Raw genomic sequence first — 17,615 nt, 5'->3', positions numbered from 1 at the left:
CTTCCTGGTCCGCCTTCCCCTCCCCTGCACGGGGACAGCCAGCTGCCATCTGTCTCCTCACGGGGGCAGCCGCTGCCCAGGGAAGAGACGGCACAGCCGCCGGGGCCCCGCCTGCTGCCTCCACCGCGGGCCTGGTGGCCTTTGAAGGGACAGGGCTTGGGGACATGCTTTCTGCCACAGGGGAATTCAGCATGGTTCCACTTGAGTCCGTGAGCTCCCCCCCAGCTCTCTGAGGGGCTCCTGCCAAGCCTCAGGGGGCACCGCATTAAGGGCCCACAAATTTCCAACATTGGATCGACAGAAAAATCGACACTTTGTGTTGAGATTTGCTCCGTATATAAATACATGAATTTTTTTTTCAGATGAGACATCTGTGGGCTTCTATGTCTCCTGCCCAGTCGAAGTGGTTTGATTTCCTGTGTCAGAAACCGTGTTCTTTACTCTCCCTCTGTAAACAGCTGGCGCACCCCTGTGCTTACGAGAGAAAAACAAGTGCCAGGGGACAGATATTAAGGACAGAGAGCCAGCACCGGGGCTCTCCCTAGGGAGGGGACCCTGTTTGTTTAAGAAAGCTCCTTTCTGGGGGCCGGGCGCGGTGGCTCACGCCTGTCATCCCAGCACTCGGGGAGGCCGAGGCGGGAGGATCGCTCGAGGTCAGGAGTTCGAGACCAGCCTGAGCAAGAGCGAGACCCCCGTCTCTACTAAACACAGAAAGAAATTATATGGACAGCCAAAAATATATATAGAAAAAATGAGCCAGGCGTGGTGGTGCATGCCTATATTCCCAGCTACGTGGGAGGCTGAGGCAGGAGGATGGCTTGAGCCCTGGAGTTTGAGGCTAGCCTGGACAACATAGCAAGACCCCATCTCTACAAAAAAGAAAAAAAGAAAAATTAGCCGGGCGTGATGGCGCATGCCTGTCGTCCCAGCTACTCGGGAGGCCAAGGCAGGAGGATCGCTCGAGCCCAGGAGTCTGAGGCTGCTGTGAGCAAGGCTGACACCACGGCACTCTAGCCCGGGTGACAGAGCGAGACTCTGTCTCAAAAAAAAAAAAAAAAAAAAAAAAAAAGCAGCAAAGAATATTTTTAAATGACAAAAGCCATCCATTCTCAACGTCAAAAATTAAAATGGCGCCCAAGTGTGTATAATAAAAAAACGAAAGTTCCCTTAGTTTCCCTGGTGGCCCTGAGTCCTGACTTTGCAGAGGGAGCCACGGACGGTTGTTTTGGGAGAATCTTCCAGACCTTTTCCCGTGCTGTATAGACACCTGCACACATGTGTCTATGCAACTTTTCTAGTGAATTCCATGAACCCGAGTGGATCCACCTCACTCTCTCACGTGGCCCCGGGCCGTCCCGGATTGGCACCTACCGTAATTCACTGAACGATTCCTCTACAAACAGACATTGCGGAGGTCGTTTTTTTTTCCCCCGCCAGAGTACTAATATTTGTGGCTTCCTCGCCTTGTTTTGCCAGGTAACAAAAAGAAGCCACTCGGATTGTTCCCAGCGATGACATTTGGCAAGTAGCTTCTGTGCACAGGACACTGTGCCCTGCTGGGGGGGACACGTGGGACAGGACCCTGCGGGCGTGTTGGGTCCAGAGATTTGGGGAGGGTCCCAGGAGGGGACCGGGGAGGCGAAGGAGGCAGAGTGAGCAGACCTGGCCCTCTGGGGATCCCAGGAAGTGTCTTTTTTTTTGTGACAAAGGTGAAATTAACATGCCACAGCTCACCGTGGCGTTACTTTTTCCCCCTCTCTCTCTGTCTCTCCGTTTTTTTTTTTTTTTTTAAATAAAAATAGCTATGAAGGGTTCAAGGCGCCTTTGACGGCATCTCAGCTCTCTGGGCCCCGGCGGTGGCAAAGAATGTCCCCCTGTCACCGCGCGGCTGCTCGCCTTTATTTGAAGTGTCTGGCCGAGCTATCTCCCGGTGACACGCTTCTTTCAGAGCGAATTATTCATCCCCTGTCGCCCCCCGGCTGCTGTGGCCCCTGGTCCCCCCCCCACTCCGGGCTCTGTCCGGCCCCGCAGGTGTGAGACAGGCCCGGCCTTTGTGTGCCCGCGGGAGCCTGTCCCCCTCCCTGGCCCCTGTCCAGGGCTGTCAGAGCTTTCCTCGCCCGCCCCGGCCGCGCGGCGTGTGGGGCTGACATCTCCTGTCATCCCGCCCGCCTCTCATGTCCCCCTCCGCAAAGGGCAGCCCTGTCACTCGGGGGGGGACGCGGGCCAAGCTGCACCCGGGGCCACCGGAGAAAGCGTCCACCCAGCCCTGCGCACGGCGGGGCTGCCGGGGGCAGGCGGGCAGGGGAGCGGGGACAGGGGGCAGCAGAGCCACCTGGAGCCACCAAAGCCACGGAGCCACCCACGCTTATTCTGGGCAGAGCGTGCAAAGGGGCCTCGAGCAAGCAGGGCCACCGCGAGGCGCCCGGGCAGCCATCGCATACAGCAGGCGCTCACTGTTGCTGGAGAGCAACCCACCACCCCAAGGTGCCCGGACAGCCATTGCATACAGGAGGCGCTCACTTTTGCTGGAGAACAACCTGCCACCCCGAGGCTCCCGGGCGGCCATCGCATACAGCAGGCGCTCACTGTTGCTGGAGAGCAACGTGCCACCCCGAGGCTCCCAGGCAGCAACTGCATACAGCAGATGCTCACTGTTGCTGGAGAGCAACGTTCCACCCCGAGGCACCCGGGCAGCCATCGCATACAGCAGACGCTCACTTTTGCTGGAGAGCAACTCACCACCCCGAGGCGCCTGGGCAGCAACTGCACACAGCAGGTGCTCACTTTTGCTGGAGAGCAACCTGTCACCCCAAGGTGCCCGGGGAAGCCATCGCATACAGCAGGCGCTCACTGTTGCTGGAGAACAACCTGCCACCCCGAGGCGCCCAGGCAGCCATTGCATACAGCAGGCGCTCACTTTTGCTGGAGAGCAACCTGCCACCCTGAGGCGCCCGGGCGGCTATTGCATACAGCAGGTGCTCACTTATGCTGGAGAGCAACCTGCCACCCCAAGGCACCTGGGTGGCCATCGCATACAGCAGGCGCTCACTTTTGCTGGAGAGCAACGTGCCACCCCGAGGCATCCGGGCGGCAACTGCATACAGCAGGCGCTCACTGTTGCTGGAGAGCAACCTGCCACCTGCAGGCAGGTGGGCTTTCTCTGACCTACCCAGAGGTTAGGAATTTATTGCACGAGTTACTGTGACCTCGCGCGGCCCAGCAGGCTGGGGTACAGCAGCGGCCACCCCTGGTGACTGGAGTTTGTGCCTCATCGCCCTTCACTTACGACCCCGGAGCTTAGACTCTCTGACCCTCGGTCTCTTCTTCTGTAAAATGGAACCCCCAACGCCCGCAGATGAAAAATGAGTGGAACAGGTGTCCGTCACCTGACTCGGAACCCGGAACGGAGAGGGCATCCCGGGTGGAAGGGAAGACACCGTCCCTGAGGTTTTATTGTCACTCCTCCTTATTGACCGGGGTGGCGTGTACCCCGTGGGGTTGAGCTTTCTCCCCGTGGGCGGGCTTGCTCCGAAAGCAGGGGAGCCCAGGGCCCCACGGGGAAGGGCAGAGGCGGGGGTGGCGGCTGAGCGCTTCTGGCGGTGGCCCTGAGGAGGGGACCTTCCGAGCCGGGGACCGACAGTGACAACAGGTGCGTGCCAGCCCCGAGCTCCCCGCTGTAAATTAATCCACCTGAGCAACCGGGGGACAGAAAGTGCTCCCCGTCCCGGCCTCGGACGCTGGACACTAAACGCAGCCAGCCCGCTGGGGCCCCGGCCCCTGACTTCGGAGGCTTCCGGAAGGGAAGAAGGTTCTCCGCAGAAGCTTCCAGAACTTTCTGGAAGGGCGCTTAGGGGGCGTCACTCTTCCCCGGACTCGCACTTCCTGTGGCAGGAGACCCCCTCCCCCCAATGACACAACTGAATAAGCTTCCTTTGCTTCGGTTTCATTGGAGGCATATTCTAGAAGCTTCTACCGGGCGTGCAAACCAGCTTTGGGGCTCACAGCCTGGGACGTGTCTACACTGTCTCTTTTACAGAATAACGCGCTTGCCAGAGAGAGGGGACCTGGGAGGTTCGTGCTGAACGGCTTTGGGCAGGCGTCGGGCCTGGGTGACTCTTGCAAAGTGTGACTTTCGTATTTTTCCTGCGGGACATCTGAGTGGCCGGGAGGCCACCGGCTGTCCGGGTCGACCTTTTATTTTGCAATTAGATATTTGTAGTGGTTTCTTCAAAGCCTGACCCTTTCTACCGGACCCTTGGCCCCGGGGACATTGGGATGTGTCCACTAGGTCCCCTGCTGTGGCCCAGCCCTGAGTCGAGCGCCCGGCCTTAGTAGGTGCTCAATAAATAGTCCCCGAATGAATGAATGAGTGGATGGATGGACGGTCAGTGGTCACCCTCCTCCTCCTAGTTAGAGAGGAGGACGTTAGGCTCAGAGAGGGTGTGTCACTTCCTCAAAGCCACACAGCAGGAGTTTGAGAACCGGGGGAGCCAGAGGTTGCCGGCTGTCGTCTGGCTGGGAGGGGGTGGCATTCGCGGGCTCACGGGGGTGAGCTGGGCTCCCCCCCCACCTCCCCCACCACCACCCCGGGACTTGCAGCTGCTCTGAGCACAGCAAGATTCTAGAACATTCCTCCCGAAAAGAAACTTGGGTGTGTAGAAAGCAGAACTGGCTCGCGAACCCTGCCGGGCTGCCCGGGCAGGTCGGTGGACGGGTGGTGTCTCCCCACGGCCAGGCTTGTCCCGCTCTTGGTCCTCTGGGGAGGTCCCCTGCGAAGGGCCTGTCCTTCCTGTCCCCTGGAGCACGAACGAGCCACTCTCTCTCTCTCTGTGTGTCCTTTGCAGCGGGTGGGAATCAAAGAGGCCCTCGGGTGACTCACCGGTTTCCCATTGCCCTATTCGAGCATCCTCTCCTCTCAGCGCTGAGAGTTTTCACGTCCTATTTGGGACCGATATAGGAAACCCTTTCATTGTTTGGCGACATGGATATTAGCGCTGATGAAGGAAGTGGCTCATCAGATAATCTAGCGCCTGCCACCGCCACCGCCGCAGCGAGCTGGTCTCCAGCGCAAGCCACGGGGACCTCACATGTCCCCGTGACCCCTCAGTCGGGAGGGACAGGGACAGCTGGGAGCCCGGGGCGCCTGGCACCCGGGAGACACAGGGCCCTGGGGACTGAGTCTGGCCTCCAGCCACTCGGACATGATAAGAGAGACACAGAAATGACAAAATCAGGGATGGGAGCTGCTGTTTCTCAACTGCCCGTGAGGTCCCTTCCCCTCTCCCTGCTGAGCACCCGTTTCCAGCCGTGTCCCTTGAAGCCCTGGGGCTCCCTGGAGACAGCTGGTGGCGGGGGGCGGGGCGTGGGACATGGAGCACCTTCCCCTAGATCTATTTTCCATGTCCTCGTCCTGCGTAAAGACTCCATTGGAACAAAGTGTTCTGACGCTGCAAAAGTCCTTGGAACAAGCACTGCTTGACCACACCTTTCTTTTTTCTTCTTTTTCTTTTTTTTTTTTCCTGAGACAGAGTCTCGCTCTGTCGCCCGGGCTAGAGTGCCGTGGCGTCAGCCTCGCTCACAGCAGCCTCAGACTCCTGGGCTCAAGCGATCCTCCTGCCTCAGCCTCCCGAGTCGCTGGGACTACAGACGTGAGCCACCACGCCCGGCTAATTTTTCTTTTTTGTAGAGATGGGGTCTTGCTATGTTGTCCAGGCTGGCCTCAGACTCCTGGGCTCAAGCGATCCTCCTGCCTCAGCCTCCCAAGTAGCTGGGACTACAGGCATGCGCCACCATGCCCGGCTAATTTTTTCTATCTATTTTAAGTTGCTCTTGCTCAGGCTGGTCTCGAACTCCTGTCCTCGAGCGATCCTCCCGCCTCGGCCTCCCAGAGTGCTGGGATGACAGGCGGGAGCCACCGCGCCCAGCCTGCAGCGGCTTGACACTACTGGGCTCTCCTGGGATGCAAGTCTCAAAAAAAACATTTCAGAGAATTGAAATCGTAACAAAGAATGCGCTCTGACCACAATAGAATTAAGTTAGAAATAATCATTAAAAAGAGAACTGCAAAAAAAAAAAATCTTCACGTTTGGAAATGAAGCAACACTCATACAAACTCTAAGGCCGAAGGGGGAAAAAAAACATGATGGCGATTAAAATTGTATTTTGGATAAATGATAGTTGAAATGCTACATATCAGCTGGGCATGGTGGCTCACACCTGTCATCCCAGCACTCTGGGAGGCCGAGGCGGGAGGATCGCTCGAGGTCAGGAGTTCGAGACCAGCCTGAGCAAGAGCAAGACCCCGTCTCTACTAAAAATAGAAAGAAATTAGCTGGACAACTAAAAATATATATAGAAAAAATGAGCCGGGCGTGGTGGTGCATGCCTGTCGTCCCAGCTCCTTGGGAGGCTGAGGCAGGAGGATCGCTTGAGCCCCGGAGTTTGAGGCCAGCATGGACAACATAGCAAGACCCCATCTCTACAGAAAAAGAAAAAAAGAAAAATGAGCCGGGCGTGGTGGCGCATGCCTGTCGTCCCAGCTACTCGGGAGGCTGAGGCAGGAGGATCGCTTGAGCCCAGGAGTCTGAGGCTGCTGTGAGCGAGACTGACACCACGGCACTCTAGCCCGGGCGACAGAGCGAGACTCTGTCTCAAAAAAAAAGAAAAAAGAAAGAAAAAGAAAAAAGGAAAAAAGAAATGCTATACATCAAAATTTGTGGGATGCAGGTAAAGCTACGCTTAGAGGCGCAATTATAGCCTTAACGCGTGTGTTAGAAAAGAGAAGAGGTTAAATTGTTTCTCTCTTTATTTCTCTGGTTTGTAAGTTGTGCTGGAAGATCTTGACTTTACAAACAGGGTAGGGGGGGTCACAAGATGCCATTTTTGCATCTTGCCTGAACCAGGTTGACCACTTCTGTGTTGCCCAATGTTACCTACATCACCCCAGCTAACTGGACGCGTCAGCGGCATTTAATACGATCGGTCACCTTTTCCTGTTTGCAATTCTTTCTTGTGACTCTCTTCGCGGGGTTTCCAGGTGGTGGGGGGCAGGGGCCAGCTCCTACCAGGTTGCCAGAGTTGATCGCCCACATGGCACCCCAAGTTTGTGTGCGGCCGTGCACAGAAGTCTGGCGCCACAGCAAGACACGTTGTTGCCAGTGTAGACAGCAGTGGCCCAGGAAGTCCTTGTTAAGAGAGGGGTGGGAGGCCCAGGCAGGGCACATGGTGGGAACCAGTGAGTCACTTAAACACCCGATTGGACCTACTTTGGGTGCCAGAGACCCAGGTAGGTGGAACATTCTAGAGGCCCGAGACCCAGCCGGACTGGCCCCCACACCGGGCACCCAAGGAAGCTCTCTCGTAACCCTCACCCAAAACTGGAGACAATTTTTCAGGCCCTCCTGGAGCTCGAAGAAAGCTCCTGGTTTCGCAGGCCGAGCCGTCACTGTTGGTCATTGCCCAACATCTCTGCCCAGCCCTCTGCTCCCTTGGTGCCGTCCACTACAGAGGCCGAAAAGTGACTTCACTAGAGCTACGGGTGCCACGTTTTGGCCCACGATCTATTAGCGGACATCTGCTGGGTGCGGCTTTAAGGAAAACCATCCTTTCCTGACCAAAAGCAACGCACTCAGCTGGTCCAACGAGCGCTTCCTCTTTTCCTCCTTCTCCTGGTCTTGAACATGGATCTCATGGCTGGAGCCCTGGCAGCCACGTTGTGATCGCGAGGCAGCAAAGCCAGCGCTGTCAGCCAGGCGTTCTCCCGCCCCCAAGCAACACTTTAGGGCTTTCTCGTTACGTGAGAAAAATAAACGCTATTCGTTTAAATCACTCGAAACGTTTTTTTTTTTTTTTGGGTTTTTTTTTTTTTTTTTTTTTTTTTTTTTTGTGACCGAACACAATCCTAACTGTACCCCGGTCTATCTTAACCTTGGCTTTGAACGACGTTCCTACAATACAGACATGGCGGCGTCTCCACCGCTGGTCTTATAAATCGGCACAGCACTTTGGGAGAATAATTGGCAATCGAAATTGCAATTTTTGCAATTGCAAAAATTGAAGACGCTCCTAATCTTTTTGTCAGCGATCCCGCTGAGACAGAGCAGGGGACCTCTCAGTGGCCGGGGAGCTGGGCATGGCGGAGGAGCCAGCGGGGCTGTCCCCCACCGCAGCTGGGCCCTCGGTGACGCTAACGCAGACCATGGCGACCTCACTCACTGCCACAGCGGCGGCAGGAAACATTCCAGCAACACCTGTTTCCTGAAGTCACCGTGTCACGGGGGCTCCGGGCGGCCATCTGTGTGCCCCGTCCCCAGATGTTGTTTGCATTAGGAGTTTAGAGAAAACAATTCGACGTTGACTAATTTGCTCTCTAATTTTTTCAGACGCGTCCCCACGTCCCACCCCCGCCCGGCTCTCTCTCTCTTTGCCAGCTCTTCCCGGGGCGGGGGTGGGGCTGGGGGTTCTCTAAGCTGTCACACACAATCCACACCGAGGACCTGAGTCCTTTGCGAGCGACAGGAGGGGAGGAGGGGTCCGCTCAAGGCGTGAGAGGTGGGTGGGCGTGCGAGGCCACGTCGCAGGCCGAAGCACAGAGAGGTTAAGCTGCTTTCCTGACGTCACACAGCCCGCCGCGGAGGCAGGGACGTGGGTCTTCCGAGTTTCCACCGGGGATCACTAGGGGGGGCTGCGTGGAGGGGACAGGAGGGGACTCGGTGGGGACGGGTCGCTGTGCAGAGGGTGGTTCCGGCCACAGGAAACGGGTGGTCCCCTGAGAAGCCCGCCACCGGCTGCCATTAACACAGCCTGTCTGGGAGGGTGGAGGGGGCCCGGGGACAGGGCAGCGGGGCAGTGCCCAGCATCGTGGCCACCCGGGGCCCCTGCACGGTCCCCTCTGCCTGAGAACAAAGCGTCCTGCAGGAATTCCGGCCCCGGGTGATGCCAGGACGCCCTGCCTGTCCCCTGTCCCCCTCCCCCTGCAGGCTTGCAGCAGCCTGGGGGGCTTGGGAGTCACCCACCTCGGGGGCTTAGCATGGCAGGGACCCCCTCCCTCATCCCGCCCCCCCCCGAAATCCACGATGCCCGCCTCCCCTCTCCCCTTCCTGTCCCCCAGCGTGTTTGCAACCCAGGGCGGGGGAGGGGGTCGCTTCCTGGCCGGCGACAGGGGGGGGCTGGGCAGCAGCAAAGATTTCCTTCCTGCAAAACACGCCGCCCCCTGTCAGCCCCTCGCGGGCTCTGTCACCAATGCAGCCTGGTGACAGGTCACCCCTGCGCCTCCAGGTGCCAGCCTCCCCGGGTCCCGCTGGGTCCCCTGCCTCCCCGGGTCCCGCTGGGTCCCCTGCCTCCCGTCCCTCCGGGGCCACAAGCTGCCGGACCCCCCAGGGCGCTGTTCCAGCCACCGTGTCCCAAGGCAGCCGTGTCACTCAAAGCGACGTCCCTCCACCCTGCAGCCTCGCGCCTCTGCAAACCCGTCCCTCTTCCTGGAAGCCGGGGACCTCCAAGGTGTCCCATGTCACCGCCAACGTCACCTCCTCTGCTGAAACCCCCCCTCCCCCGCCCCGTTCCCTGTCTCTACTGGCTGCGTCCCTGCACGTGGCGAGTTTCACTTTCCGATTGTCACCGGGGTCCTCAACGGCTGGCAGGTGGGGACGCCCGCTGCTTTGTCCCTGGCGGTGTCCTGGACGCCTAGCACGAGGCCTGGTCCTTAGCAGGGGCTTGGCGCATAATTATTGCATGCACAGCCCTGCAGGGTTCTTGGGACGCACCGAGGGCGTACACTAGTGGCCCCGGGCGGCGGCGGCCGGAGCAATGAGGATCCGACTCGTGTCCCCACGCTGGACATAGTGGCCGAGGCTGCCGACCTGTGTGACATCTAAGCACAGCTGCTGCCCGACACGAGTGGGCCGATGTTCGGAATAAACAAGGACCCCGAGAACCACGCCCGTCACCGGCCTCCCGGGCCAGTTAGACGACGCCTGGCCTCAACCTGCTCTGAGCAACGCTTGCGAGCCCGGTGGCTGTGACAGATGGCTTCTTTCTTTATTTTGTTTTGGAGACAGAGTCTGGCTCTGTCGCCCGGGCTAGAGTCCTGTGGCGTCAGCCTCGCTCACAGCAGCCTCAGACTCCTGGGCTCAAGCGATCCTCCTGCCTCAGCCTCCCGAGTAGCTGGGACGACAGGCATGGGCCACCACGCCCGGCTCATTTTTTCTGTATATATATTTTTAGCTGTCCAGCTAATTTCTTTCTATTTTTAATAGAGACGGGATCTCGCTCTTGCTCAGGCTGCTCTTGAACTCCTGACCTCAAGCGATCCTCCCGCCTCGGCCTCCCAGATTGTTAGGATGACAGGCGTGAGCCATCATGCCTGGCCTGATTTTTTGTATTTTAGTTAGATACAGGGTCTTGCTATGTTGCCCAGGCTGGTCTCCCCAAAGTGCTGGGATTCCAGGTGTGAGCCAACATGCCCGGCCTGATTTTTTGTATTTTATTTAGATACGGGGTCTTGCTATGTTGTCCAGGCTGGTCTCCCCAAAGTGCTGGGATTCCAGGTGTGAGCCCCCACGCCCCTGGCCTGATTTTTTGTATTTTATTTAGATACGGGGTCTTGCTATGTTGCCCAGGCTGGTCTCCCCACAGTGCTGGCATTCCAGGCGTGAGCCACCGTGCCCGGCCGATGACTGTTTGCTGAATGAATGAAGGAACGGACCAATGGATGACTGAATACGCAAACCACTCAGCCTCGAGACAGAAACAGACTTCTGTATTGTCCACGCCACTCTCTGGCTCTCTGTCCTGTGACTTAACTCGTGCCGGGAGCAGGGACCTACCTCCGGGGACAGACGTCAGGGCCCTCCCGACCTCCTGCGCGGGGGCATGTGCTAGGAAGTGCCAGGGATTCCTCATCTCTGACAGGGGAAGGCCAGTCGCGCTGTCCCCGGCGAGGCCCACGTCTGTCCTCCCCGCGGCCCTCCAAGCTGCCCTTCCAGAAACTCCAGGCCTCTTCCTGCCTGGCCTCCCGCCCAGGCCCTTCCTGGAAACCGGGCCCTCCCTGCCGCCTTCCCAGGGCGCCGAGATTTCCATGGGGTGATTCACACGCTCCTCCTCCCCAGCCAGGGCCCCTGCTTTCACCCACGATACTGAAAGCGTATTTCGGGGGTGGGACGCAGAGTCGGGCCACGGCGCCACCCTCTTACCCAACAGACCCTGCGCTGAACGCGTGACTGCCAAGAAAATGCCTCTTGTCTATTTAAACCATCATCTACCGAAAAGGAGCTCGTGCTGGGCCGTGCGGGTGGGGGAGGCAGAAAGACGGAATCGATGGGTCGGGCGTGGCCGGTTTTATTTTTGTACTGGAGAAAGGGGAACAGGTTGTGCCTTGGAAAACCTCTAGAACTCTGGCTCAGCCTTCGCCACTGTGTCCCACGGGATCATGGGGTGGCAGGTGACATTGCATTCCAACTCGATGCCTTCAGAGGGGGTAAAAAAGCAATGCTTGGTTTATGTCATTGAAAACTCCACCAGCTTCAGGAATGGCTTGATCCAGGACCTCTGTGTTGGCTTCTTTGTCCTATGCTAGCAAGATAGTTCCCAAAGGCTTCGGGCTCATAGTTAACCTGCTCAGCGATTCCAGTGGAAAGAAAACTTCTCTCTACCATTCGTGCCAGAAACAAAAAAAAATATCACAAGGCCGGCTGGCTATTGGCTCGGATGGGGGTCCCTGTGCCCATCGCGATCTGACCGTGATAACTCTGGTCACACTCTGGTCCCTGTATGAGGGGTGAGCCTTGCTTTTCTCTCCTATGAAATGAGACTCCTTCCCTCCTTCTCTTGATGAGTTTTTTTTTTTCTTTTTTTGAGACAGAGTCTGGCTCTGTCGCCCGGGCTAGAGTGCCGTGGCGTCAGCCTCGCTCACAGCAGCCTCAGACTCCTGGGCTCAAGCGATCCTCCTGCCTCAGCCTCCCGAGTAGCTGGGACGACAGGCATGCGCCACCACGCCCGGCTCATTTTTCTTTTTTTCTTTTTTGTAGAGATGGGGTCTTGCTATGTTGTCCAGGCTGGCCTCAAACTCCGGGGCTCAAGCGATCCTCCTGCCTCGGCCTCCCGAGTAGCTGGGACGACAGGCATGCGCCACCACGCCCGGCTCATTTTTTCTCTATATATTTTTAGTTGTTTGACTAATTTCTTTCTATTTTTAGTAGAGACGGGGTCTCGCTCTCACTCAGGCTGGTCTCGAACTCCTGACCTCGAGCGATCCTCCCGCCTCGGCCTCCCAGAGTGCCGGGATGACAGGCGTGAGCCACCGCGCCCAGCTCTTGATGGTTTTTGAGGATTCGAGATGTTTATCTCGGGTGCAGACAATACAGGCAGCTGGGTTGGAGCAATAGTAAAGTTAGCTTGGCCCACAGAGATCTTCAGTGGTGGCTAATTAATTGATTGATCGTGAGGCCCCTGAACTAAATACCTGGGCAGCCTAGTAAAGTCTTACTTGATCCGCACACCTCACATTTTCCATGTTGTTTTTTCATTTCCATTTGTTCACATATTTTCTAATTTAATCTGTCCTTTTTTATTTGGCTCATGGGTTATTTAGAAATGGGTTGTTTAGTTAGGTGCCGATTTCTAATGCAATTCTATTGTCGTCAGAGAAGATACTTGGTATGAATTTAACCCTTTTAAATATAGCAAGATTTGTGTTACGGTGCAGAATGGAATCTGTTTGGTAAATGTTCTGTGTGTACTTGAAAATGTGAAAAAAATATGTATTCCCATGTTAGGTGGAGTATTCCATAAATGTTAATTAGATCAAGTTGGTCGATAATGTTGTTCACACCTCCTGTGTCAAGGGTTGACAAATGTTTTCTGTAAGACGCCAGATTGTAAATGTTTTCGGCCTTGAAGGCCATAGTGTCTCTGTTGCAACTATCAACTCTGCCATTGTAGCTTGAAGGCAGTCATCAACGGTATGTAAAAAAATGTTCATGGTTGTGTCCCGATAAAACTTTATTTACAAAACTGAGGCCAGTCTGTTTTCTGTTCTATACACTTACTGCTTTTCTTTCTGCTTGTTCTGTCAATTATTGAAAGGATGTGTTGAAATATCTAACTATAACTGTGAATTCGTCTATTTTTCTTTTTGGTTAATCAGTTTTTTTTTTTTAAGTTTTTTTTTTTTTTAATTTTTTTTGAGACAGAGTCTCGCTCTGTTGCCCGGGCTAAAGCATGGATGAATCAGTATTTGACTCACATATTTTCAAGCTGTTGCATTAACATTTAGGATTTTTATGTTTTCTTTTTTTTTTTTTTTTTTTTTTTTTTTTGAGACAGAGTCTCACTCTGTTGCCCAGGCTAGAGTGAGTGCCGTGGCGTTAGCCTAGCTCACAGCAACCTCAAACTCCTGAGCTCAAGCGATCCTCCTGTCTCAGCCTCCCGAGTAGCTGGGACTACAGGCATGCACCACCATGCCCGGCTAATTTTTTCTATATATATATTTTTAGCTGTCCATATAATTTCTTTCTATTTTTAGTAGAGATGGGGTCTTGCTCTTGCTCAGGCTGGTCTCGAACTCCTGAGCTCAAACGATCTGCCCACCTCGGCCTCCCAGAGTGCTAGGATTACAGGCGTGAGCCACCGCGCCCGGCCTGTTTTCTTTACAAAGTAACACTTTTATCATTATGAACTGCCCCTCTTTATCCCTGGTAATAGTCATTGATCTGAAATCTATTTTATATGATGTTAGTATATCCACCCAGTGTTTTTTAATAAACTGATTGCATTTTATATCTATATAGCTATATAAAATATAGATATTTCCATTCTTTTTTTTTTAACCTATCTCTAGCCTTTACATTTAAAATGGGTTTCTTGTAGAGAGCATATAGTTAGGTCTTGTTTGTTTTTTTTTAATCCAATCTGACAATCTGTGCCTTTTAATTGAAATGTTAGACCATTTACATTTAATGTGATTATTGAAACGGCTGAATTTAAATCTAGCATATTGCTAGTTGCTTTCCATCTGTTCCATTTGTTTTTTCTTCCTTTTTCTGCCTTATTTTCTTCAGCAGTGTCTAATGTGCTCTTAATCCTGTGTATTTCTTTTTCATTTGTAGAAGTTTGATTTTGGACGTTTTAATTCCTTCAATTTCTCTATAACATTCATATTTTCGTCTCCCTTCTTGACTATACTGAGTGTGTTTATAATAGTTGTCTTTATACCATAATTCAGTAATTCTATCACCTATGTCATTTCTGGGTCTGTTTTGATTAATTTTTCTCCTTCAATTTTCCTTCTTTGCATGTCTGATAATTTTTTATTAGATGCCAGACATTGTGAATGTTAGATCTTGGGTGGTGGATTTTGTTTGTTTTTATGCTTTGTTCTGGGATAGAGTTTGATTCTTTTGAGACTTCCTGACCTTTTTTCCTTCCTTTCTCTTTGCCTTTCTCTTTCTCTTTCTCTTTCTCTCTCTCTCTCTCTCTCTTTCTCTTTCTCTCTTCTCTTTCTCTTTCTTTGTCTTTCTCTCTTCTCTTTCTTTCTCTTTCTTTCCTTCTTTCTTTCAGAGACAGGGTCTTGCTCTGTTGCCCAGGCTGGAAGCACAGTACCATGATCATAGCTTACTTTAACCTCAAACTCCTGGGCTCAAGCAATCCTCCTGCCTCAGCCTCCCGAGTAGCTGGGACTACAGGCATGTACCACCATGCCCGGCTAATTTTTTCTATATATATTTTTAGCTGTCCAGCTAATTTCTTTCTATTTTTAGTAGAGACAGGGTCTCGCTCTTGCTCAGGCTGGTCTCAAACTCCTGGGCTCAAAAAATCCTCCCGCCTCAGCCTCCCAGAGTGCCGGGATGACAGGTGTGAGCCACTGTGCCCATCTTCCAGTATTTTCTAAAGTAACCTTTGTGTGCGTGTACACCCCAGAAGGCGTCCGTGAAGACATGCATCGTTGGTAAGAGTGAAACAATAGAAATAACGTCAGGGTCCAATCGCAGAGGAAGAGGTAAGTAAATCACGGTAGCCATTCATTAAATAATGAACTACTTAGTGACAAGCACATGAGTCTCTATCAGCAGGAAGAGGCTTCTTAGTGCTGTTGAGTCCGGTACCATGCAAATCATTGTACCACGGCCATAAAATCACCCTCCTTGCTGGGTGTGCAATGCATATGCACCTAGGGTATATGGAACTTTCTAGAAGGACTTGCCCAGGGCCACCCGGAGGGGAGATGGCAGAGCTGGGATCAGCTCCTCCAGGTGGGTTTGACGTCAAAGCCTGCGCCCGGCCGGTCCCCGGAGGCTCAGGGGAGCAGGGGGGGACGGAGGGGACGGGGTGTCCGCTTCCCGGCTGCCTTCTGCTTGATTTCCAAAATTCCTCCTGTCATTCCCCACTCTCTCCCCATGAGCAGCTGTCCCAAATGTGGCAGGTGAGTGCAGGGGACGGGGCACGGATGTCCCCGGGGGGCCCTTGAGGACATCCAGCCGGCGCTTGTGCAGCTCTTCTGGGGAGAGGAGGAAGTTCTTCCCGGTGCGGAGCTGGGATGTGTCTCCCTGGGGACAGCCCCCGCGGACTCGGGGGTGGCAGATGGGGGCCCTGGACCTGCCCTTCTGCAGGCGAAGCCACCTCTGCTCCTTACAGGGTGGGCTCTCCGGCGCCTCCCCTCCCCGGCTGTGTCCTCTAGACCCCTGTCCCTGTCTTCAGGACGGCCTCCTGGGGCGGGGTGTCGGGGACCAATGGTGACCGGAGGGGACTGTCCTCCTGGAGGTTACAGAACGTGAAGGAGACCCTCGGAGGAGAGGAGGCCAGCCACGCTGGGGGTCTCCCGGGTCCCGTGCTCCCCGGGGGGACTTCTGGGCAGAGGGGTCCCCGTTCCTGACACCCCACAGCCCCCCGGGGCCACCACTCCTCAGCCCGTCCACGTGGCGCCCAAGCCCGCGGCCGGGGCGGCAAAGCCAGGCGCCTCTCCTCCCCGGGAACACCGCACGGTGGTTTCCGTAAGTTGGTGACGGTTGCATAACTCTGTCCCCAACTGCCACGCCGGATATATTTTGCAACCCAGCCCGCCGGGCCACAGCGCGTGGCGGACACCGCCCGGCGTGCCGCGGAGGCCGGAGGAAGTCTGAGAGTGAGACGCCCGGGAGCCTTGGGCAGAGGACACGCTCCTGTCCCCGGCGCTGGTGGCAGTGTCCCCGCGGGCAGATAAGGGGGTGGCACCCGTGTCCCCAAGTCCCCAGAGAGGGGCCCACCCGAGGAGGCGCGCACTTCCCAGGGGCCACGTCGCCAGCCACGAGCTCCTCTCGGGGACCAAGTGGCGACCTGCCCATCAGTCCCCTTGGAGGGTGACAACCCACCCACCGGTCCCCGGGGTTAAAGGCCACATGGGCCACGTGCCCGGGCAGGACCCTGAGGGCGTGCGGTCAAGCTGAGCCGGGTTCCGAGGAGCCGCTGGAGACAGTGGGCCCCAGAGTAAGTTCTGGAAGGCGCCTGTCCACTGCACGGAGGCTCGGAGATGTCGCCAGCCGAGGGCAGCTGCGAACGGTTGACAGAGCAGGCTTCAGGCTCGGCTGTCTCCAGCGACCTGTCTGTCAGAGCCCCAAGGGGCGTTTGTCCACAGTGTGTCCCTTCCTGCGCACCTTTGGGAACAGGAAAGCGTTTCCCAAAGCCACGTCCCCCGCCATGTGTCCAGGTGGCCACAGTTGTGGCAAGCGTCCACGCCCAATCGACAGGGGACTCAAGTTTGGTGGCTGTAACCAACATCCCCAAACCACAGTGGCTTAAACCAGAGCGACGTTTACTTCTCTCTCAAGGAAAAGCCCAAGTTGGTGGTCCTCGACTGGTTTGTGTGTCCCCAAAGAACAGGGACCTGGGGACTTTCTATCTTGTGCCTCTGACATTTTTATTTATTTATTTATTTTTTTGACAGAGTCTCGCTCTGTCACCCGGGCAGCTCCGGACTCTCACCCTGGAGAGGGTTTCAGGGACCTGGGAGTGGCCCGGGGTGGGGGGTCGCTGGGGACTGCAGGGAACCACGGCCACATATTTTCTCGGTCACGTCATCAGACGACACAGCCATATTCAAGGGGAGGGGACGTTGGTCCCAGTGACAAAGAATGTGTGGCCATCTTCCGTCAACCATCAGGTGGTGCGCCATGAAGACTCACCGTCGGGCAGGGTCCCTTATGTGGTGACACCAGCCACTCCCGGTGGCCCTGGCAGGAGGGCGATTCCCGGGGACCCCACCCCAGACAAATTTCCAGGTTGGATTCTGCAGGCATCCACCCGAGTCACGTGTCTAGCCCTGAACCAATCACCTGCCAGGAAGGCTCTGATTGGCTAGGCGAGGGGCGGGGCCTGTCCACATAGACCATCCTGGACTGGGGGGGAGGGGGAGGGGGAGGGGGAGGGGAAGGGGAGGGGGAGGGGGGAAGGGGGGCGGGGCGTCCCTGGAAGGCAAATCTGGGTGCAGCCACCTGAGCGTGGGGACATAAATCCTGCCACAGTGACAGCATGCACGGGAGCCCCGTGGCTGTGTGGGCAAAGGGAAGCAAGCAGCACGTGCAAATGTCCTGGGGTAGACGCGAGCCAGCTACGTCAGGGAAGCAGGGAGGAGGCTGATGGGGCTGCAG

This window comes from Eulemur rufifrons, chromosome 22, assembly GCF_041146395.1.
Source record: "Eulemur rufifrons isolate Redbay chromosome 22, OSU_ERuf_1, whole genome shotgun sequence".
Taxonomy (NCBI): domain Eukaryota; kingdom Metazoa; phylum Chordata; class Mammalia; order Primates; family Lemuridae; genus Eulemur; species Eulemur rufifrons.
The sequence above is the reverse complement of the archived record's forward strand: the minus strand, read 5'-3'. Positions refer to the sequence as shown.